The sequence below is a fragment of the Microcebus murinus genome, chromosome 14 (assembly GCF_040939455.1).
Source record: "Microcebus murinus isolate Inina chromosome 14, M.murinus_Inina_mat1.0, whole genome shotgun sequence".
Taxonomy (NCBI): domain Eukaryota; kingdom Metazoa; phylum Chordata; class Mammalia; order Primates; family Cheirogaleidae; genus Microcebus; species Microcebus murinus.
This window is the reverse complement of record NC_134117.1, coordinates 19,700,061-19,722,958: the sequence shown is the minus strand read 5'-3', so window position 1 is coordinate 19,722,958 and position 22,898 is coordinate 19,700,061. Positions and strand designations below refer to the sequence as shown.

Here is a 22,898-nt window from a genome sequence, read left to right as displayed (position 1 = left end):
GCCCTGTCTGTGCTGATGAGAGGTGAACTCAGGACTAGGAGTCATGAAGGGAGCAATGTGTTGAGCCAAGGTGACATTTTAGGTGGTCCCTTTGTGGATTGTAACTGCATTCCCTTTAATGCTCTTTTATTTCTCACTCTTGGAGGTGTAGGGACAAAAAGGGGATTAATTACAGTGAGCCACCACTCCTGCCTGATGACAGGATACTTCTCATAAACTATGGGCTGAGATTAGACGCTCCCCACTAGAGCATGTTCTCATGCATTCTTTTAATAGTTTGGAGCCAGATTTCTTGAAATGACAAGGTCATTTTGTCTGGTTCTAAAACACCTACTCAGGCACATACACAGACCCACATGTATACATGCCAGGCATAAAATTCACATAAATATGAACTTAAGCACATGCATTCTCGCACACACACACACACACACACACACACACACACACACACACAAACTCAAGAGGGAAGGAATCAGGCCTAATAGCAATGCTGGCTCTGAGTCTGATATGTATTATTAGAATTCCAGATCCATCATGAGGTATTTGGATAGTTCGTAAAACTTGTGCTTTAATAGGCTAGAAATATAATAATAAATATGTACGTAAAAAGTAAAAATATTCATGGCATATTCTTTGTCTTTATTGAAGTATAATTGACAAATAAAAAATTTATACATTTAAGGTTTACAACTTGATGTTTTGATATACATGTACCTATAACATGATCATCACACTCAAGTTAATCAGTATATCCCGCACCTCACATTTGTTACCTTTTTTTGTATATGTGTGTCTGGTGATAACACATCAGATCTATACTCTGAGAAAATTTCAAGTATACAATATTGTTAACTATAGTCACAAGGCGTACATTAGATCCCTAGAACTTATTCATCTTGCATGACTAAAACATTTACCCTTTGACCAATATATTCCCAGTTTTTCTTACACTCACCAACCACCATTCTACTCTCTGCTTCTATGAGTCTGACTATTTTAGGTGCCACATGTAAGTGAGGTCATGCACTATTTGTTTTTCTGTGTCTGGTTAATTTCACTTCGCACAATCCCCTCCAGGTTTGTCCAGGTTGTAAAAAATGGCAGGATTTCCTTCTTTTTTTTAAGGTTGAATAATATTTCATTGTGTGCATATACTACATTTTCTTTATTCATTCAACCACTGATGTACACTTGTTTCCAAATCTTGGCTATTGTGGATTATGTGTCAATGAGCACTGGCATGCAAGACACTTATTTCCTTTAGATGCAGACCCAGAAGTGGGATTGATGGATCATGTAGTAGGGTTAGAAGGGGTGCAGGAGCAGGCCCAACATGCATCTCCCTGGGCATAGAGAAACCCTCTCTATTGCCCAGGAATGAGCTCTGCTTTAGAGACCACCTCCGTGCTATCAACTGTCCCACTGAGATCTCTGCTTTACCATGGTTCCTACCACAGTAATTAAAGAACAACAGGAAGAACCCCTTAAACCTAGCCAATGACAAGATTAAATGGGATGGCTGCGTCCAGGGACAGAAACCTGAAATATATCAGAAGAGTCTTTGTCCTACTACTTAGAGGGAAAATATAAACCATATGGTAATAAATATATGCAAATTTCATTAAAATAACTACCAGGTCCCATTAAATAAATGACAAAAGACATTACATTTAAATTGGTAAAAAGAAAAATTGAATACAATTGTGAGATATCAGCCAACATTGGTAGCAAAGCAAATTTTTTCCATATTTCAAAAGAACAATCTGAACAGGTAACAAGAATCATAAAAATAATATGACCTTTGACCCAATGGCCCCACTGCTGGGAATTTATCCTAATGAAAAAAAAAATAACATTAAAACAAACCAAAAAATATTAAAAAATCTGGAAGTTGCTCAAATGCCCATAAGAGTTTATAAGGTAAATTCCAGTGTGTCAACTCAGTGGGCCATTGTGTAATGATGACAATTGAGCTCTCTGAAGCACCATGTCGATGCTTAGAGAATTTCATATGAAATCATCAGGGAAGACAAGAGCTCTTAGAAATAACCACAGGCCTCATAGTTTAGGATGCTCTGCATTGGCTTTGGAGCTTGCCAAGCAGATTCTAAGGCCTGAAATCTCAACTGCTCTTTCAGACCATGATAGACCCAGGGTTGGTTCCTGTGCTGGGCTCTCCCGGGCAAGCTCTTTGCTGGGTCCTAACAGACTGAGTTTCTGAGGTATCAGCAGATACATTGCTGCTGTCCTTCCAGGAGTCTAACTAATAGAACTTTTACCATCTCCCATGGTCCTTACCAGGAGGAATTCAAATAATCTAGAACACAAGTGAGTTTACTGCTGGCAGAGCTGGGTCCTGCTAACTCTAGCTAGATTTCTCCCACTAGTCTCTCTGCTTGACAAAATCACTAAAGAGAAAAGGAATGTCAAAGAAAAATTACACCAGACAGAGTTAAACAGGAAAGGAAAACTTTATTCAAGACTGCTGCAGTAGGCCAGATAGACTGAACTCAACTCTGCACTGAAATGAAAGGCAGGTTCTCCGCGCTGCTGGGAGCGAGGGGAGAAGTACTAGATGCTCTTGGGAGGAGGCTGGCCAATGTGATTAGACCATCTGTGTTTGCTCATTTCTGCTTATTGAAGTTGAGCTCTCACCCACCACAGAGACTGGGAGTAGGGATGCTGATGTTTCTTGATGATTATATTTCAAAGTGATGGCTCCCAGGTCCTTGAGAAAAAACATTCTTAGGTTGTAAAACTGGCAAGAGGCCGAGAGATTTACTTCTCAAGGGACCTAGAAAGAATTTACAATTACAAGTTTTCTAAGGTAAATAGCCCAAGAAATGAGAGGTCAGGGGCCTATAATCAGGAAGAAACTGTCTAAAGTTTAGTCAGGCTAAAGGGGACATTAAGGCAGTCTTGGTCAGGGGAGAACATCCATGAGAGGGCAGCTGGCTGGTATCATGCTTGTTTGGAAACCGGAAAAGGATCCCATCTCCCCAGACTCCCTTATATCAGTAACAGTGCCATTTTTGTCATCAACTTCTTATTTTATCTTAATGCCTGCTTAGATGCAAGGTATTTTTGTATGGTCAACTCCTTGTCACTTACATCTGTCACAGGTCATGTGGAGGTGGATTCTAGTAAGCTGACTCCATGGCAGAGGCTTGTATGCAGTGAATTTCCTGGGGAGTGTTCTCAGAATCAAGCTCTGTGGGAATTAGAAAAGCAAGCTGGGAAGAAGGAGAAGTAGAGAGGTGATGTAATCTCAAAGTCTCAGTCAACCCCATGGCAAGGTATGGAGCTAATAAGGCCCTGCAGGATTGTCTTTTATTAGGATGAGGGCCTTTATATACTTACCTGATGACTCATTTGATTTGAACTCCTCCCACTCCCACACTGCAAGGGGTCACGGCTGTAGAAGATGCAGCTTTCCATAGCTGAGGGCAGCCATTAGAGGAAGGAACTCAACTGCAAGATGTCAGCTGCTATCTCTTCAAGCAACTGATCCTATGAGAGCCTTGATCCTAAAACGGGAGAATCTGAATTTTATACCACAATGCCTTATATTTGAGCTCAAATTCCCTCTCTTAGAAAGACTTTCCCTTACCATCCAATCTAAAACTTCCCATTCAGATTCTCCTTACCACAATTATAAATGATGCTTTATAATTTTGACATTTGTTATCACCTGAAGTTATCATGCTTACTGGTGTTAATGTTTGTTGTGACTCTCCTTCCATCTAGAATAGAAGCTTTATGTAGACAGGGAGTTGTCGGTCTTATTTTTCTCTGTATTCCCAATATTTAGCATGGTTCATGACTTGTAGTAAACTAATATTTGTTATATAAAACACAAATAAAAGTATTAAATTCTTTCTATGCATTAACAATTAGAAAGCTCTGTGAGAAGTTTTAACCCTATCTCATGGGAAGCTTATCTCTCAAAATCTCTGGTTGTGAAGTTCACCTTCTGAAGCTTTCTCTTCTGTAACTTTCTAATCATTAGGGCACAGGATTTTATGATTTTTTTTCCTCTGTGGCACTTAACAATTCCTGGTACTTAGTTGGTGCTCTGTAAAATATTTGATGAATGAATAAATGAATGAATAATAGATTTATCAATCTTAACTCAGCCCATTGGAGCCACATGAAATGAACCTGAAGCTATTCCAAATAACAGCCGATTGTTCACAGGAGCTCCTGGGCAGTTCCTACTTACTGTCTTCAAGACATACCTCTGAGGTCTTCTAGTCATTCCTTAGAAGAATATAGTTTCCAAACTCCTTCAATATCTTGTCTTCTCTGCTCTAAAATCAAGGTGGTTTACTCAAGTTTTATTGATTCATTTTTTTTCCTCCACAGCTAAGATGGAAGATCCTTGAGAACACAGGCTGTGCCATATTTTTCTCTCTAACCCCTACTCTACCTAGGACAGCACTTCCCAACATTGCATGCAGTGGGTGCACAATAAATATTTGCAAATAAAGTGGTTAGCCACTTTCAAGATTGCAAGTAGGTAGAGTAAGTCTAACTAAGCTGATTGGTTAAATTGCTATGACTAAACTTCTTTCCCTTTCTTGCTTTTTCTTAGTCTCCCTCAGTTTCTCTTTTTGTCTCTTCCTCTCTTCTCTCTTCTCTGTGGAACTTACCCCCAAAAAATTCTCCCCCTCCCAGAGTCTAATTAAGATGTTCTAATAATTGTACTAATTCTCAGGAGACATACCATGGCTTAGATTCTAATGGTAAGCACCTTTTACAAAGGTGATTCCTTGCCCACAAATCCTTCAATCTGCATAGTAAGTAATAAGATCCATAAAAGAAAATTAAAAGGATCAGTAGACAAAGTTAGATAATATGAGGGAAAGAGCATGAATTTGTTGCAAATAAGGTATAAATAAAACAGAAGAACATAGACTAGAGAAAGTTAGAATCTATAGTTTAATTACTGATATTCTGCCTATTTAATGTAAATGGCTTTATTCCAACAACTCTGGAAATAACTTGCACATTTCATCATTCCATAAAAATCTACCATTTATCAGCTGTGTATGTCCCCATAATTACCACTGTAACTTTTTTCCCTAGTCCCTCCTCTTTGTCTATGTATTAGTTCACACTGCATATAGAATTGTGTTTAGTACCAGGCATTCAGTTATAGGTAAGACCGATACAATTCTAAATTCTTGGAATTTTATTCTAACATGAAAGATAGATATTAAACACAAAATTACACAACCAGTTAAACACAATGGTAATCCATTTTTTATCATTAACTCCAGGCATATATTGTCTTGGCAGAGTGTCAATCTTTCATTTACTGAGTGTTCACTCTATGCCCAGTGTTTTGAATGATGGCTTATTAACTTCACACAATATCCCTAGCAAGTGACTATTAGCTTTCCCATTTTATAAATGAAAATGCTAATTCTAGGAATGTAATGAATAGTATTGATAGCATCATATAAGATGCATTGATCTTTTATGATATGGGAGACTCCTATATATTCTATTTCATTTATCTTCACAGACATCCCATGAGGATGAAGATGCTCAGAGAAGTCAAGGGACTTTTTCAAGATTACACAGCCAGTACTTAGGAGAGGTAGGATTGATATGCAGTCAAACTGTTATTCTGAACCCCAAGCTGTGTTAAGGACAGTTGAGCAAACCAAGGCTTATGGAGGTAGAGGGCCCAGGATCACATATTCAATAAGTACAAGATGTGAAGCCAGCATGCTTGACTCCAAAGTACGTCCTCAGTACTAAACATGAAGGATTAATTTCACTGATACTCTAAATTGGGGCTTGAGGGTATCTCGATTTGGGTCAGTAACACACCTAAACTTTTCCAGGGTAAAGCCAGCCCTGCCCCTCAGGCGTGGGAGGAAATAGACATTCCTGAGTTGTGCCTGGTCACTGCTACCCCCCAAGACAGCCTCCCCTCCCTTTACTGCTAATGCTTCTGCCTGTCTACTCTCCAGTTCCTAAAAGCTCCTTTCCTCCACTGAGCAATCTCCCATTATACCACAAGGCTGATGAGCTATCTACTCTGCACCCTCTCAGCACTTACAAACTCCGTGGGCACTGCATTAAGCTGCCTCTGTTTATGTGCTGCTCTGAGAATGTGCTTAAGTCATTTTCATGTATGTGTGCTCTTTCTTCACAATTCAGCTTTATGTTCCTGCAAAGCAAGAATGGAGGCCTTTATGTTTTTTGCAATGGCCTCCACAGAACCTGATTCAATTTCTGCATAGCAGGGTTAATTAAATCAAGCCACCTTCCTCCCTCCCCTGGACATAATGATGCAAACTGCCTGGTGAAGAAAAGAGGATAGGGAACAAGAAGAGAAAGCGAGCACTTGCAGATGCTGTTCCAGTGGAGAAAAAATTGTCTAAGGATGGAACACAAGGTAGAAAATGTGGCATCTGTTGGGAAGAGTCAGACAGAATTTCAGAGGGGTGTAACATAGGGAGAGAACCCCTCCATTTTAGCGGTAGAGGACACACCAGGGAAGTCAGGGTGAACAGAGCACCTGTGTTCCACTTCAAAGCATGGTAATAATTGGACATTGAGAGAGGCGTGGATTTTGAGGTTGATGGGACAACAGAAACAATGGCCCTGATGGGATAATTGCAGTCAGACATGAGAAAGAATGTAATGTTCTGTTTAGCTGGGCAACTGGGTGCAGCAATGTGTTCAGAGGAGAAATAATGTTTAAAAAGGAAGTGGAGTCTGGACAGAGGAGAGCCTGAATATCAGGAGTTTGCAATCAAATCTATAAACAATAGGGAACCATAGAAGTTCTTAGCATGGAAGGGTGACATGTTCAGAAATGTGATTTCTGAACTGAAAATTTAACTGCTTTACCATTCACAATAAATTGAAGGGGGGCATAATGTAGCTAGGGAAACTAGTTAGGAAATTACTCTAGGAGGTCAGAAAAACAGAACAAAGGTTTGAACTGGAGTAATGTGGTATGAAGGGAAAAGAGTGGATTTATTTGTGAGGGCTCCACAGAGAACAAATGCACAGAACTATTCATAGATTCTTATATGGGGACATGAGGAAGATAAGAATGAATGCAGGCTGACATCTCTAACCTGGGCGCTGAGAATAGTGATAATTACCATTTTGTGGGTGCTCACTCTGTTCCAGGTACTGTGCTAAGCACGTGATAGATGTCTTAGCTCCCTGAATCTTTATAACAACTGCTTTAAAATTGGTAGCACTATGAAAATAGATATTGCTATAAACCTCATTTTATAGTTATAGTAATGTGGACAACAAAAGGTAAAATAACTTGTCCAAGTACACTGTGCTAGAAGAATGTAAAAGAGCTAGGATTATAAACTCATGAGGTCTGGCTGCTCAGTCCAGACCATAAGTCTTAACTGTAAGGCTAACGCATAGTGTCAGACACAGAAACAGTAAACATGGAGAACACACTGAGTGTAGGTGGGAAGTAAAGAGAGGACAGAAGAATCCCAAGAAACATCACCAGAGATAAGAAGAAAATGTGCAACACATGAGATAGATTCCCAGGAAGACACAATGAGATAATGATCCCATTTATTGAACGGTAACTCTGTGCCAGGAACTGAACAACATACTTCAGATACTTTTTGTGTTGAATCCATCTAACTGTGGTACTACTATTACTATTCCCATTTTGCAGATGAATAAACTGAGAATCACAATGATTAAGTAACACAGTGATTAAGTGATTAAGTAACAGCTCCTACACAAGAGAGCCAGGAATTGAACCCAGGGATCTATGTCAAAGCCTACGTTCATGACTGCTATACATACCATGGCCAATGTGACAAAGGGTCAGTGACAACAAGCACTCAGTAATGGCAACTCAGAGGTAGTGTTGACCACATAATTTACTCTCCAATCTGTGAATTTTATAGAATTTAAAAACAGAGCTCCATTAGTATGAGTACCAGAATAACAAACACATTATCCGAGGCAAATTAAGATATATGGATACCCTACCAAGAGTGCATGGGCATTCTTCAAAAGAATAGCATTAGCAGAGCCTTGGGAGTAGAAGCCAGACAGCAGTGGGTTGAGAAAAAACAAAACAAAACAAAACAAAACTAGAGATGAGCAGGAACAATTAGGGATCACTTGAATTCTTCAAAATTTTCAAAACATAAAGAAATAACTGGAGAGGAAGGCTGTGTCTGCCCAACTGTGGGCCAGTCTGGCACATGATGGACACCCATAACCCTCTCATGACATACTTGTGGGACCATAAAAGGAGTTGTTTTGTTTGTTTTGCTTTCCTGTTGTTTAGACTGTTTATTTTCCAAAACAAAGGGATATTGAGCATATATGTAGGCAGAGGGGGAGAACCAGTGGAAAGAAAAGATGTAGATGATGCAAAGATGAGAGAAGAAAATAAAACAAAAATGGTCAGAAAGCTTCAAATATTCAAGAAGAGGAGTTTGTTTTGGAGAAAAGGAGAAAATCTTTTTCTTAAAGAAATAGCATAATAAAATGGGTTAGGTATGCACAAGTATAAAGGAGACCGCTATCCATCAGTAAGTGCCCGGCTCCTGGGGTGAGGATGGGGTGATGATAACAGCCATCTAAGCCTCACTCAGTGAGTGTGTATCACACGTCTACTGCATGCCAACACCTGAGCAAGCACCTAAGGTAAGTCAGGCCCTTCCTGGTAGAGACACCTCAAGCACAGGGATAATCTCAAGATGAAGAAGCTGGCAGCATGGCAAGGTCCTGGGACTAAGCGGAGGCAGCCGGGACTCAGTTCCCAGTTGGAGAACTGACTTGCTGAATAATGTAGTTTCCTTCTCAGGTCTTCTGCTTCCTCATCTGTCAAAAGGGAAACTGAACCAGTCATTTCTAAAAGCATATAGATCTATACTGGGCTATGCTGGTGTAGCTTTTTAAAATTTTTATTGTAATTTAAGGAATTATATGGCAAAATGTACAGCTAAAATAGTACAGAACTTGCTTAATTTTCACAAAATGAATTGATGTGTGCAAGATCATCTGGATCGTGAAACAAAACATCATTGGTACCCTAGAGCTCACTCACTCCCTTCCCTCCCTCACTCCCTTCCTGACACTCCCCTTCCACTCCTGGATGAGAAACCACCACCCTGACCTCTACCAGCAGAGATGAGCTTCACATGTTTATATTATTTCTATAAGTGGAACTGTACGGTATGAACCATTTTGTATTTGACCTCTTTCCATCAGCATTAAGTTTGTGAGATTTATCCTTATTGTAGAGTATAAATGCCGAAGGATTCAAATGACACATTTAAAAAATTGGAAAAAAAATAAAGTAGGTTTCATATAAACAAAATTTATTAAAAATGAAGCTAAGTTTATTAAAAATAAATCATTTTCCTTTAATTTGATACTATGTTTTTTGTTCTTTTGGTGATAAAAATGTTCTTTCTTTTTTGAAATCTATTGTTTATTGTTGGAAGTTTGATTTTGATGTTTTATTTATTTTTGTTTTGTTTTCATTATGATGTGCCAACTTAGCAAATTCAGTTCCATATTTTGTCGTTCTAAAAAATTTGACTGAAATCCTCAAGCTTAAATTCCATGGGGCTAGAAGCTCCCTAAGTTTCGTGGCTCTGATTTACAGGCCAGTTGGAGGCTCTGAGCATCAGTTACAGCCAACTTCGATGAAAGACTCATCCGGGCAGATTCTCAGGGTGGCCACAAGGGCTGTAATGACCAAATAGTGATGTTTCTTGAAAGGGAAGGCTTTTTTTTTTTTTTTTATGTTTGTAATTCACTAATTCATATGCCTAAATAACAAATATCACTATCAGCTTCCTGAATATTAGACCACATTAGGTCTTATCAGAAGCCCATAAGGATTGCCAGAAAGCCTGGACTAGGAGAAGTCATGTGACCCCACACAGGAAAGGATGAGAGCAGGGATATCAAGCATGAGGTTGTACCTGAGACAGCAGTGTCCCAGTGGGATTCTGGAAGAAGGAGGAGGTGCCTGGGCTGGTGGTACTCAAAGAAAGGCTCATCACTATGAGTAGACTTTAAAGAAAATGTTGGGATTCCTAACAAGCACTGAAGTAACAAAAGTAATGTATTTAATTCTTTGGAAAACAGGATAAAATCAATCATTTTAGTCTTGGCTGAAATAGCATGTATTGTTGCAAAGAAAGATCACAGACATGCTCACATACACAAAGAAAAGAAAAAAAGAGATAAAGAAGATCCCTCTTTCACTTCTTGAGGGATAATTCAGTTCCTGAGGAATAATTGCCTGGGTGAAGTAGTGGGATCTGTGATGGAATCTTCCATCGAGCTCTATTCAAGAGAGGAGCTTCCTGCTGGCAGAATTTAGAATTTGCCTCCCTAAAGGATTGCAATTACATATTCAGCCTCTTTCCTTGAGGAAAGCAATTATGGGACAATTCTACTTTTAAACAAAATCAATTTGAAGCTCTGTTTTGCATTACTAGCTGTGACAAGAAGCTGCTTTTGAATTATACAAATAGATGTTACCCTTTTACAAATGAAATCGGATGCATTGTAAATACAGCATTTTAGAAATGTACAAGTTATAAAAAGCAACACACATATGCAAACACACACACAGTTTTTGGTTTCACATTGATTTCTAGAAGAAAAATTTTGTTTGTCTTTGCCTAGCTAGCATTCAACACCTCCTTATGCTGTTTTTCATAGCATCTCCATCTCCTGTTCTTTTTCATGACTTTGAATCTTGATCAAATGATTGTAAGACTAAGACACTGTATGCAACTAAGAGGTGCATGAATCATACCGTTCCTTTGGTAGAATTTCAGCTGTGGTTCCTGTTGCCCTGTCCTTAGGGCTAATGATCGCTTTTCATAAAATCTCTTTTGTTACCATATATATATGCATACATATGTGTGTGTGTGAATATATATACACACCTATAATATATATAAATCTTATATAAGTCACTTATTAATATTATTTCAGTTTTATTGCAATATAATAGACAAAAATCCTGTATCAAGGTATGCAATGTGATGTTTTCGTGTGCATATATTCTCACCACAAAAAGGTAATTATGCAAGGTGATGGATATGTTAATTAGATTAATTATGTATTTCATTTTTGATAATGATAGAGTTGGTTTCTGTGGTTTGCAAACAAGAACAGTAGCATGTGACCAAACAAGAACAGTAGCTTGTGACCTTAAATATACCCAACACATCTTAAGTTTTCAAAGGGAAAGAACACATTTTTTATATATTTCATTTTATCAGTAGAATAAGCAGATGTTTGACAAAACAAGTTGTCCCTGCCTGACATTGCCAAAAGGCAGGAAAAACAATTAGATGACTTCACACCCTAAGTGTATAAAGCTAAGTATGATGTTTCTGAGGATGGAGAGACAGAAGCATCTTAAAATCTTCCACAGTGGGTATGGTTTCAAAAACTTAGTTATGATAATTAAGTACAATAATAGAAACAACTGTCCTGTATTTCTGCTTCAGGATATACTATTCCCAATGTTCTTATTTTAATTTCTACAACTATGAAGAGAATACCCTTTTAATTAATGAACATTGTTTTCACATGGCAATGAAGGGATATTTCTTCTAATTAGTATCAAATCTAGCCAATATATATGTGTCCTCTAATTCCACATGCCATAGGGAAGAGTCCAAGAGAGGGAAGGGAATTTGGACTTGTCTTTCCCTTTATACCTGCAGGATATTTCATCCACTGGTGCCCAAAGACTAAGAATTTAGTCCCCTCCCTGCCATTGTACACTTGATGCAATGCACCTGAAACCCTGCTGTTCCTAGATCCTGAGAAACCCTTAACAAGGTCCTGAACTTGACTGCATGTGACTGCAAAGGCAGCTTCCTTCATAACAGAACAACAGACACCGCTCTCTCCCCCAGCTCTCTAGGTCATCTGAAGAATCTGTCTGAATCTGAAAATGACCAATGCCCAACTGAGGAAGACTTTGATTGGAGGGAAGCAGAGAAGGCTGGGATTAAATACTGTCTTTGCTTCTCAGTAACCATACAGTTTTCTGTGAGTCACTTAATTTCCCTGTGTCTCAAGTTTCCACAGCTCTGTATGTAAAATAGAGCTATTAATAGCACCCAGATCATAGATTAGTTGTGAGCATTAGATAAAATGATAAATGTGTAGCCCTTAGAAGAGAGCTTGGCACATTAAAAAATGCTCAATAAATGTTCATTCTTATTCTGCTTCAACACGTGGGCTTTGTGACCCCAAAACCTATCTCTCTCCACCTATCCTAGTATGCCCCCTGCTCTCCTAGGGTACCACAAGAGGTCTGGACAGGAAATAAAAGCTGCATCTTAGATGAAGAGGACGATTCAGTGGTGTGATTCTCAAGCCTGATCATTAATAAGGCAAAGGCCCTTTCTTAGACATGGCACAGGGGAGTAACAAGAATCTCTTGGCAGAAAGAGTATTCAGAACCAGCATATTATCCAACTATAGCATGCTAATTCCTCTGGACTGAGAACTGCCCCCTTCAGAGTTTCTATCCCAGAATGGACAATCAGGATCCCTGTAGTGCCACCATTTTGTCAAACACTTTGGGGACACTCACCTTTGCAATTAACCTCATAGTCTAAAAGGTGTCTTAGAGAATTGTTTTTATCAGATTAAGGTTATTTGAACCCAATTGTGGGTCTCAACCTGGGGATCATTTTTGGTCCAAAATGATGACTAGCAATGAAACCATATTATTGATTTTCTATTAATGCCTGTAAGCTTCCATTAAAAATATAAATGCCAAATATTAAGCCCATATACCTCACTCTATAAAAGACTATAAAAGATTGAGATAATGGAATAAAATATAAATTTGTCTCTGGGCAGTTCACAAATCCTTATGAAACATAAAAAGTAAAACATACAATGAGTACCTTTAATTGTAGTATTTAAAATCTCTCTGACTGTCCTCATAATTGTAGTATTTAAACACTCCCTGGCTGTCCCCGTGCGATTTATGACCAGCATAATTAAATACTATCCTGATTCGGCATAAAGAGACCGTAGGGGCCATATTTCAACCCTTCAAAATGCAAGTGTAAAAGAAAGCTTTGTTTCTCAAGCCTTTGTCCTTGCGATGTTTAGGCAACTTGGAAGCCCTCTTAAGAGCCTCAAACTACTCTCCCTCTGGTCACCTAGGATATCAAAGAGGATGGCACTGGTCTGTTTTGATGGAGGGGACTGTTCACCATGCACTCTGCAGGTACCTCCAGTCTTCATGACCTTGAATTTCTGATTCCATATTGTACCAAACTAACAACCTTCATTTCTGTAGCACACTCTGGCTCCAAGGAGCTGGGCTTCAGTAGCACTCATAGATCACCATTACCTTGGGGAGTTTTGGTGAAATTTTCTATAATAGGTATGATTTTTGTGTTTTAACATCTTTTCATTCAGGATGCATAGGAGAGTTAATGGAATATAATAGTTACTGTCAGCTACATGGTAGTTACAGTGCTGTTGTGTAAAAAATTTCCACAGAAAGCTTCCAGAAAAAGCAAAACGGCAGCATTACCCAAGCACCTTAGAGTCAAGGAAATATGAGTATAAACAGCTAACATTTATTGACCACTTTCCATGGGCTGGTGTAGTAGTTATCTATTGCCACATGAATACTGTGTAACCAACAACCACAACACATCAGTGTCATATAATAGTCAACATTTATTATTTCTCATGAGGCTATGGAATAATTGAGCTATTCTCCTGATCTAGACCAGACTTAGCTGGGCTCACTGTGTGTCTGCCTTCAGCTAAAGGTTGTGTGAGCATTTCCGCTGATCTTGGTTGGGCTCCCTCGTGTTTGGAAGTTGGTTGGCTCTAGGCTGGTTGTGTGGGATACCTTTGCTACCTTCCCATGGTCTTTTACCTTCAGAGACGTTAGCCTAGGCTTGTACTTACGGTAGCAGGATTCCAAGAGAAGGTGGACTGATACAAGCATTTTTTTAAAAGCTTCGGCATGACTAATACTCCTCAACATCTTATTGGCCAAAGCAAGTCACTTGTCTGAACCCAGAGTGAGCTTTAAAAATAAAACTTGAAGATTTTCACCTCTTCCCCTGAGCTCCTTTGCCATATTGTAACACTTAGCTGGAGATGAACATCGACTAAGGAGCCCTGTGCCCAATCTCTACACTCCTCCACAGTGGTGATCTCTTATGGGCAGGAGAACAGGTTTCAGCCCAAACATAAACTGTGACCACAGCTGTGTGTCTGACCCCAGTCCAAGCAAAACAAACAACACCACCACAACAACAAAGCTCTGAGCAAGTCCAAGTATCTGCCGAATGCTGTATTCTAAGTTTCAGTTACTCTTCTTCCAACAACTGACATGTGTAAATCGTACTGCTAAATCAGTAGTTCTGTTTCATCTTGCATGAAATGTAAATACTGGTAAGTTGTCTTTCTTATCTCTGAGGATTATGGTGAGAATAAAACTGAAATAATGCAACAGAATTCTTCAGAAGTGAGGCATTTTGAAAAGTGAAAGCGTGCCTTACTGATCTAAGGTGGTATGAAAACATTCGGGAGATCTATAGAGATCTTTAATGTACACACAGGGTTTCCTACAAAGTATTCAAGTCCTTTCTTTTCCTACCTACATTTTACATTAGGCTCTGTTCTTTCATTATAAACCTTGCACAGTAAGAATTCACCTTTGTTTCTTGCCAGCCCTTTGACTACTGCACGCGTTTGATCTGAGCAGAGCCAGCACTTCTCAGCGGTGACGTTACGTGCCATGGAGCCTGTTCCTCCTCACACTGGCCAAGCCTCTTCCCCACCATCACCACTGGCCACTGCAGGAAGGCTGACTGCCCTGTTTCCCTGCTGGGGACACAAAAGCACCCTCCACATTTTCTAGAGATATGGGGTAATAATCACGATACACATTAAGATGGGTCACAGAATTTGCATATACATTTAGAGTCATGCAGCAAAATGGCAATCTGGGCAGCCTGGATGAGGGTATCTCTGAAAGCATTTACTAAACAAAAGGAAGTTCTTTCTTCTGAAAACCGCACATGAGAAATCAGTCAGCATACAAAGATGCAATACTAATCTAAGATGAGATTTTAAATGTTCAAAAAAGAGCAATGATGTCTGTAAGGGACAACATAGATTTTTTTTTTCAGGTATAGATTTCTAATTTCTCATGGGGCATGAAATATACCTATATTCATTCCAAACTGATATTATAGATTAGGGGATTTTAACCCCTCTCCTCACTATATTTGTTCCTCACTATATTTATCTATCTTGTGATTATTATGGTCTTTTCAAAACTCTCCTTTTAAAGTTCTTCCTACCATTCATGGTACATTTTAAGCACTCTCACCACAAGCCTGCATAACAGTCTAAGCCAGAGGTCCCATCTTACCTTTATTCTCTAGCACTTTAGTCATCCAGATGATATGCATCTTCTGCTTCATATGAATGTTCATAACTTTCTGTACCACTTCACACACAAGCCTAGATCAGTGCCTAGAACATATTAGGTGCTCAGAAAAATATCTGTGGAATTAGAAGTTAACAAGATAATTTGTATAAGGTAGCATTTACCTGGCACAGAGTTAACACCCCTTAAATATTTGTGATTATTAATATTATAAATAAAACACTGCACGTATTTTTGCACCCAATTCTATAGTCTTGAAAGTCCTTTTTTAAAAATATGTAAATCCTTTCCACAGTCAATATTTAATTACTTTAGTAGAAGATCTCAGTACATTTCTAAAAAAAAAGATTTAAGTTCTAATCTTATATTATGTATTTTATAGCCAAATATTACATGTTTGCCAACACAAAGATGATATAAAACAAATTAATATGCCTTTGTATCTTAATGCAAATATTAGTACCTCATTTAAACAATGACTTTCAAATTTCAACTGTATATGAATGGTAGGAAAAGACCTAATCATGTGACATATGAAGTTTGCTCACTCTCTAGTCGAGGTCATAGATCAATGTGGTATCTTTGTTTCTCCATAACTTTACAAGTGCAAAGTGTTCAACACTTTCAGGTTGAAGACACTAATATATTGGATGTGACCTGGGTGGGGCTTTTGAGAAGCTACTGACCATGTGTAACCAGAAAGCAGAAAGCAGGCAGGCTTCTTATTTTTAAGATAGGTTTTAAGGAGGTCTAAGACAGAAGAGAGCTTTGGCTGCCTCCACATCTCATACTTTATTTTTCCACAGCATTTTGCCTTTTGTTCCACATTGTGTTTGCATTTTTTTATTTGGAGCAGAGCCCTGATCAAAAAGGACAAATGTAAGTTTGCTAAAACAAGCCAATTCTACTAAAATTTTAAAAGTCAGTTGAAAAGAATTTTACGCAAATAATCACCCAACCCAGTTTGCACAACCAATTTAAAAATAAAACCTAATTTTGTTGATAACTCAGAAATGTATTAACCAAGTCCAGATCTCAACATTTTCAGATGATCTGATGATCAATTCACCACCCAAGAATTGATTTTAAGACTTAGGATGAAGGAATGGCATGTGAGAACAATGCAATTACTACTGAAGGTAAGGAATGAGATGTGACAGGCACATATTAAAAACATTTCTTTTTCAAAAGGAGATGGAGCTTTCATAACCAGGACTTACTTATGCCCAACCTCCTCTGATAACCATCCAAAACAAATAATGTTACAGAAATATTTTAAAAGGATCTGATTTCTAAGTTCTACATTAAAGTCTGGAGTCAGATCAATGTTGGTTCCAAATCATGCTCTACCTCTGACCCTTTGTGTCATCTTAGCCAACTCAATTACCCTTTATTAACCTCAGTTTTGTATAATGGGACTGATAATCCTGCCCTCATAAAATTATTGTGAAAATTAAAAACATAATAAATATAAGACATTAAAAAAGCCTAGTTTAATTATCAAGATTGTTTTGATACAAGTCATGACTAAAAATAGCTGAAGGCAAACACAGAGATGTCAAATGACCAGCCAGCCATGCAATTTAAGAATACAGTATTAAAACCACCATAACAATGTAAGCTAAGTAATATATTGCACATAACTATCTTTGGTTTATAACTCCTTGAACAATATTGCCTGTGCAAAAGACACGGGGGGTGGGAGAGGCAGTGAGAAACTGAAACATTTAAGTTATATTTAGCATAAAATTTTGAAGAACATATATTAATGCTTACCATCTACCTAATAAGAATCCTATATAGATTATTAATAATTAGCTAATGCTGCTTAGCATTTTGGAACTCAATAAAAGAGAGAACAATACTCACATGCAGACTCACACATACATAAAACACTAAATATTAACATATATAATCAGATCACAGCACATGATGTATGAAATAAGGGGCACAAAAGCAACATGCTCTTGCTCTTGGGAAATTATCTGTACTCAGTATCTTTCATGTCACAAGATTCCCCCCATTGGATCCAGATCTAGCGAAGGTTCTCATCAAGAAAGGCTGTCCTATATGACAAGGCTATAAGTATCAGTACCTGCATTTAAGTGAAGGCTATCAAATTTGGATAATTCCACTGCACATATACACACAATATATCCCACAAAACACACACACACACACACACACACACAATGGATGGAACTAGTCATGGGCAAAGCAAAAGTGACATCTTCAAAAGGCTACCCCCAAGAGCATCAGCAAAAGGCACAGGAAGGAGAAAGGAACAAGGCAAGGAAACCATAAAACCTGAAATGTTAGATGGGCAGCCTATAACTACCATAAGTCTGTACCTCCGATGCAGGTGTTATTGCAATCATTAGTCTTCCTTAGCCACAGCTTTTAGCTAACAATCAGAGAGGTCCAAAGGATGTGTGACGTTGTGCCCTGCTTCTTTCTGGGTTAGGAAGTCTAAGTGAAAAATCATAAGTCTCCAATTTGGTCTTAGATTTGGGGTTAATGAACTATCTTCTTTAATGATCTAAGAGAAAAAATGTGTGGGAAAGGCAGTGATGCGCGTGTATACAGTACTTCACAACACCAACGTCCTTTTGTGTGTTATCAAGATATGATACACACATATCTGATTCTGATTCTGTGTAATAGTTCTGAGTGGCATCGACACCACTTCACAGATGAGGAAATTAAAACCCATATTATTAAAATAACTTGTCAAGGGTGCATAACTAATAAATAAGACTAGAAGTCAGGTCTCCACTCTGTTTTCATCGAGTTGCCTGCATTTAAGTTTCCTCTGATTCCCCCACTTCAATTTATAAAAATAATAACTTTAAACTTTACTTCCTCCACAATGCTCGGACAAATGAATGTGGCTAGATGAAATTGATTATCCCTGTTTTTGAAAGCATGTACGTACATACTGGAAAAAGTCATGTGCGTGTGTGTTGGTGGTTGGTATTGAGAAATAAAAGATCTGAGGGAAGAGAGAGAGCTCATTAGTTAGCAAACTTTGAATGCTCAAACATTAAGTCACTCCCTCTAATACTAACTATATTCAATAGCCTTAGTAGACTTACTGCCTGCCAACCTTCGAAACCCTGACCCACACTGTCTCCTCTGGGCTTGTTAGCATAACCCTGGGCATCAACACACACATATACACACACACACACACACACACTCACACACACGCACATGCGCACACACACATACACAACACCTGGCAAAACATTCCAGTCATTTCTTAAATGGACTAGTATTTGATTTGGCAAAAAATACATTTTACCCCCTCTCATTCAGTTCAAAATCTTTCAAGACAAGTTACAAGATAATTTGCAGCTTGGCATAAGACTATATATTTCTAGTCCAAAACTTATTTGTTTCATGGTACTTACATATTGCATACATTTGAAGCCAGAACTTTCCATTTCACCTAAGGAAGTAGAAAAGTTTTATAAATGAGATGAACATTTTGGTGGTGATATGTTAATAAATATTAAATACTGACATTAAAGATGTGATTATTAAGGTAGGGAGTGACGGCAAAGTTCTCCGGGAGCTGGTGGACTCTCTGTTGCAATAACTTCAACACACTTGTATAGAATAAAGCAGAACCTATGTCTTCAAAGTTGGCTATTAGGGCAATGGTAGATATTTGCAGGACAGGGCCATCGATAGATACTGAATGCTGCTAAGATTTGCCTCAATACGATCTATACTTATGTACTAACAGAATTCCCAATGAGTAACTATTTGTTTTGAAATGTTCACCACTTTTATTTCAAAAGCTAACAATGAGCACAGCTGAAATGCCATGTCTCTGGGTCTCTGGGAAGCCTTCTGGCAATTTCAGTACAAATGAAGATATAGTGACAGGCTGTGTGCAGGATAATCTGTGCACATCTCCAAGAGTAAATGCTCCCATTTCTTGATTTAATCTCTGCCTATTTACATATGTGTTTAATTTTTACCCATCCTTGCTTACAATGTTCTTTCACTGTCCACTCTATGGTAGCCTGGAGAACGTTCACCCACTTTTAAAATAGTCTTTCATCATCACCAACAAAGTTGTTGTTTTCATATTTCTTCCAGTAAGTGTTTCCAGGTTCACTTTAAATTGAGAGTTCTGACAGATTAAAAAGTTTCAGATTTATTCCTCCAAATCTAAAACTTCCCTTGGCATGGCCAAAAATCACCAACTTTCACCACTGCTAGTTTCTCTGTGTCAGCCAGCAGCCCACCTCACACCACTCTCCCCAAGGTCAGCTTTCTGCAATCCTGCAATCCCATTCTCCATAAGAAAGGCTCAAGTGGTTATTTTCGCTGTTCAGTAGAGGAGGTCAGGCAATGACTGGTGAACAGGCAGTTGTTGTCACTTGGATATTGATGTTTCTATGACTGGATCACATTGGAGAACAATCAGTAATTAATTCACAAGCTGGAAAGCCCCAGTTCTGACACTGACACACACACACACACACACACACACACACACACACACACACACACACACACACACAGCATCCTGAGAAAGATGGTTCAGGCTCTCCCTGTAACTTGCATCTATCAGCTGAGTGTCACAGGCACCGACTACACTGGAAAGAAGGCAGCGATTGCCCACTGCGATCTTTGTGTCCTCTAAATTGACCTATACATATGTCGTCCTAGACTTGAGCCATCAGTAAACTTGCAGCTATTGAAGAGGAAATGACTTGAGGGAACGCCAGGCTGCTTGAAAAGTTAACTCTTTCGCCACGACATTCCAGGTACTTAATAAAACCCTACTCTTTGCCTGGTCTTCAGCCCCACAAGCATAGGTACAGAAAGTAGAGATTTACGTGCTTACTTGAAAGTTGGGGTTTTTTGTTTGTTTGTTTCAGGGTTAGAGTTTGGAGAAAAACATGAAGATCCTGGAAAGGCAGAGGCTCAGCCTGAAGGTGAAATAGTTCTGGGAAAGGCGGCAAAGCCTTTATTGTGCACACTTCCGAAGCCACAAGACTCGAATCCCCTGCTGCCGGATCCTGCAGCCCACGTCAACTCGCCACCCTCTCCTCTAGGACCCCGCCCCGCCACTCCTTACTCACATCGAGGTCGCGGTCAGACCAGGTGAGCATCTCTGTGCGTTCCTCGCCGCCGCCGCGTCAGCCTCAGCTCCTGCGTTCGGAAGCCATGGAGTCATCTTGCCGCGGAGTTTCAGAGTCCCGTTAGCCTAAGTCCCCAGGGGCTTCTCCTCCCGTTCGCTCCCGCTGCCTGCGCTCGGTGCGGCGGCTCTCCGGGAGGGAGGAGGAGTCGCCGCAGACGCCCCGGCGCGGAGGACCAAGCCCCGCGCCGGCCAGGAGCGCGCTCAGCCTCGCCAGCGAGCCGCCGCCCGCGCCTTGTCCCATCCGGGGGCGAGAGGAGCGGAGAGGGGCTCCCGCACCCGAGGGGGCCCGCGGGGTCTCCGCTGGCGGGCTGCGGGGGGCAGGCGCTCAGGGCTCCGACTCCATCCACGTCGGGCCGCGGTGGGGCGGAGGCGGCGCCGGTAGGTGGCGGCCACTCGCGCGGAGCTAGGCGCCGCCACGCGGGCGGGACCGGAGTCTCAGGGACCCGGGCGCGGCCGCCAGCCGAGCCCCGCGAGGGACCGGGAGCTGCTGGAGCGCCCCGCTCTCCGCACCGCTCTGAGCCGCTGCGGGCGGGCCATGGTCGGGCCGCGACCGCCACGAACCCTCGCTCTGCTGCTCTGCGCCTGCCCCTGTGGACTCCTGCCACTGTCCTGGGGAGGAGGGGGACGCTACTCTTGCCCTCTCAGTCTCTGTAAATGGGCGCTTTGATCTAACCCACGGCACGGGCGCTGTGTCCTGGCTGAGAGAGACTCCGGACAGCAGCGGAGATGGGGGTGGGGCTGTGTGTGGAAAAAATAAGTGTCTGTATATACACACGCGATCACGATCATTGTGTGCGCGTTTAGGGTTTTCCCATTAGTCACCAACTGCTGCCTTTTCTTCACCTTCCATGGCACCAGTTCTGTTTAAAATTAGTCTTTAATATCATAATCTCTTTTGGAAGAGAACTTTGGTACTAGTCATGTCCTAAATGTTTTATGGGCATACACCATGGCTTCCTCCAAAACTACAAAGTCCTGGAGGGGAAAGGGGAACAGAAAAGGATCTCAAAACTGAAGCTCAGGGCCATTTTGGTTTTTGTCACACCATTGTAGTCCCAGGACTGACCACAAAACTCAAGATTCCATAGGAAATCAGTAACCTACTGTAGACATTTGTCTACTACATCCATTATATAATTGCTGAACAAATTCATTGATTAACCTGTATCAGTTTCCACCCAACCGCCTGAAGTAGCTGACAGGCCTTCTGAGATCTTGGAATGAACTTCCCATAAAATTAGCAGTTTTCTATCCGTGTACACGGTGCTTGCTCTCCACTAATTTGCTGTTGGATATGCGGCATCACCACACTTGGTTTCCTAAGTTTGAAAATGAACGAGTTATTACTGAGGAACATTTCTACAAAACAAGGGGCCAGTACACTTTAAACTATGAGCGTCCTGAAGGACAAAGAGACTAAGGAACTGCACCAGATTAAAGGAAGTTGAGGAGACAACAAAACAGATCACGGGATCCTGAGTTAGATTATAGTCCAGGAAATTGGCATTAGTGAATCAATAGGCAAAACCCGACCAAGGTCTGTGAAGTAGTTAGTCATATGATATCACTTTTAATTTCCTAGTTTTGAAATGGAACTGTGGTTGTGTAAGATATTTATAGTTATGGAAGCTGAATAAAGAGTATTCAAGAAACCTATTTTTTGCAAATGTTAAAGTCTTTTATTTTAAAATGAAAATAGAAAATAATTTTTGTGTGACAATAATATAAAAGGATAGAATTAAATGAACTTTAAAATTCTTTCTGAGCCTAAAATTCTTCAACTATATGACTTTAATATCTATCAAGCTAGCTCTCCTGCTGTTGCTGTTATAAAGTTCAGTGGAGACCTTAGGAAGGAAAAGGGACTTTGAAAATTTATTTATTTTTTTAAATTTAAACCTTTTCAAGTAGACAGTTTGATTTTAGGACAAAATGTCTTCAGATTTCTTTGCAGCCTTTACAAAACTAATAGCATTCCTAATGTACATGAAGTCAATAGTTAATAAATGAATGCCAAAAAGATAACAGCTTTAACAATAAAATAACAAAAATTCTACCATATATATAATATATATTTCTTGTTCTGTGCAGAAGCATTTTAGTTTATTCAAGTCCCATTTCTCTATTTTGTTTTTGTTTCATTTGCTTTTGGGGTCTTAGTTGCTTTAGGTTTAGTTTGCTCTTTTTACAGGGTGTTAAGGTGGAAAGTTTAGTTATTGATTTGAGATCTTTGTTCTTTCTTAATTTAGACATTTGCAGTTACAAATTTCCCCTCTAAGCACTGCTTTA

At 39.7% G+C, this 22,898-nt stretch overlaps 1 long non-coding RNA gene across 3 annotated transcripts; it reads right to left on the bottom strand.

The window, feature by feature from the left end:
• Positions 1 to 632: 632 nt before the first annotated feature.
• LOC105874728 (uncharacterized) lies at positions 633 to 20,954 on the bottom strand. 3 transcript variants are annotated; one of them, XR_012922814.1, is made up of 6 exons: positions 20,551 to 20,954; positions 18,862 to 19,864; positions 15,431 to 15,564; positions 3,364 to 3,530; positions 3,115 to 3,236; positions 633 to 2,797 (listed from the first exon to the last, which is right to left on the bottom strand). It is a non-coding gene; the product is annotated as an uncharacterized LOC105874728 (long non-coding RNA). The 3 variants fall into 3 exon arrangements; XR_012922813.1 differs by having other exon boundaries at positions 3,115 to 3,214; XR_001155637.3 differs by having other exon boundaries at positions 3,115 to 3,214; positions 18,862 to 18,899.
• Between the last annotated feature and the right edge of the window lie 1,944 nt (positions 20,955 to 22,898).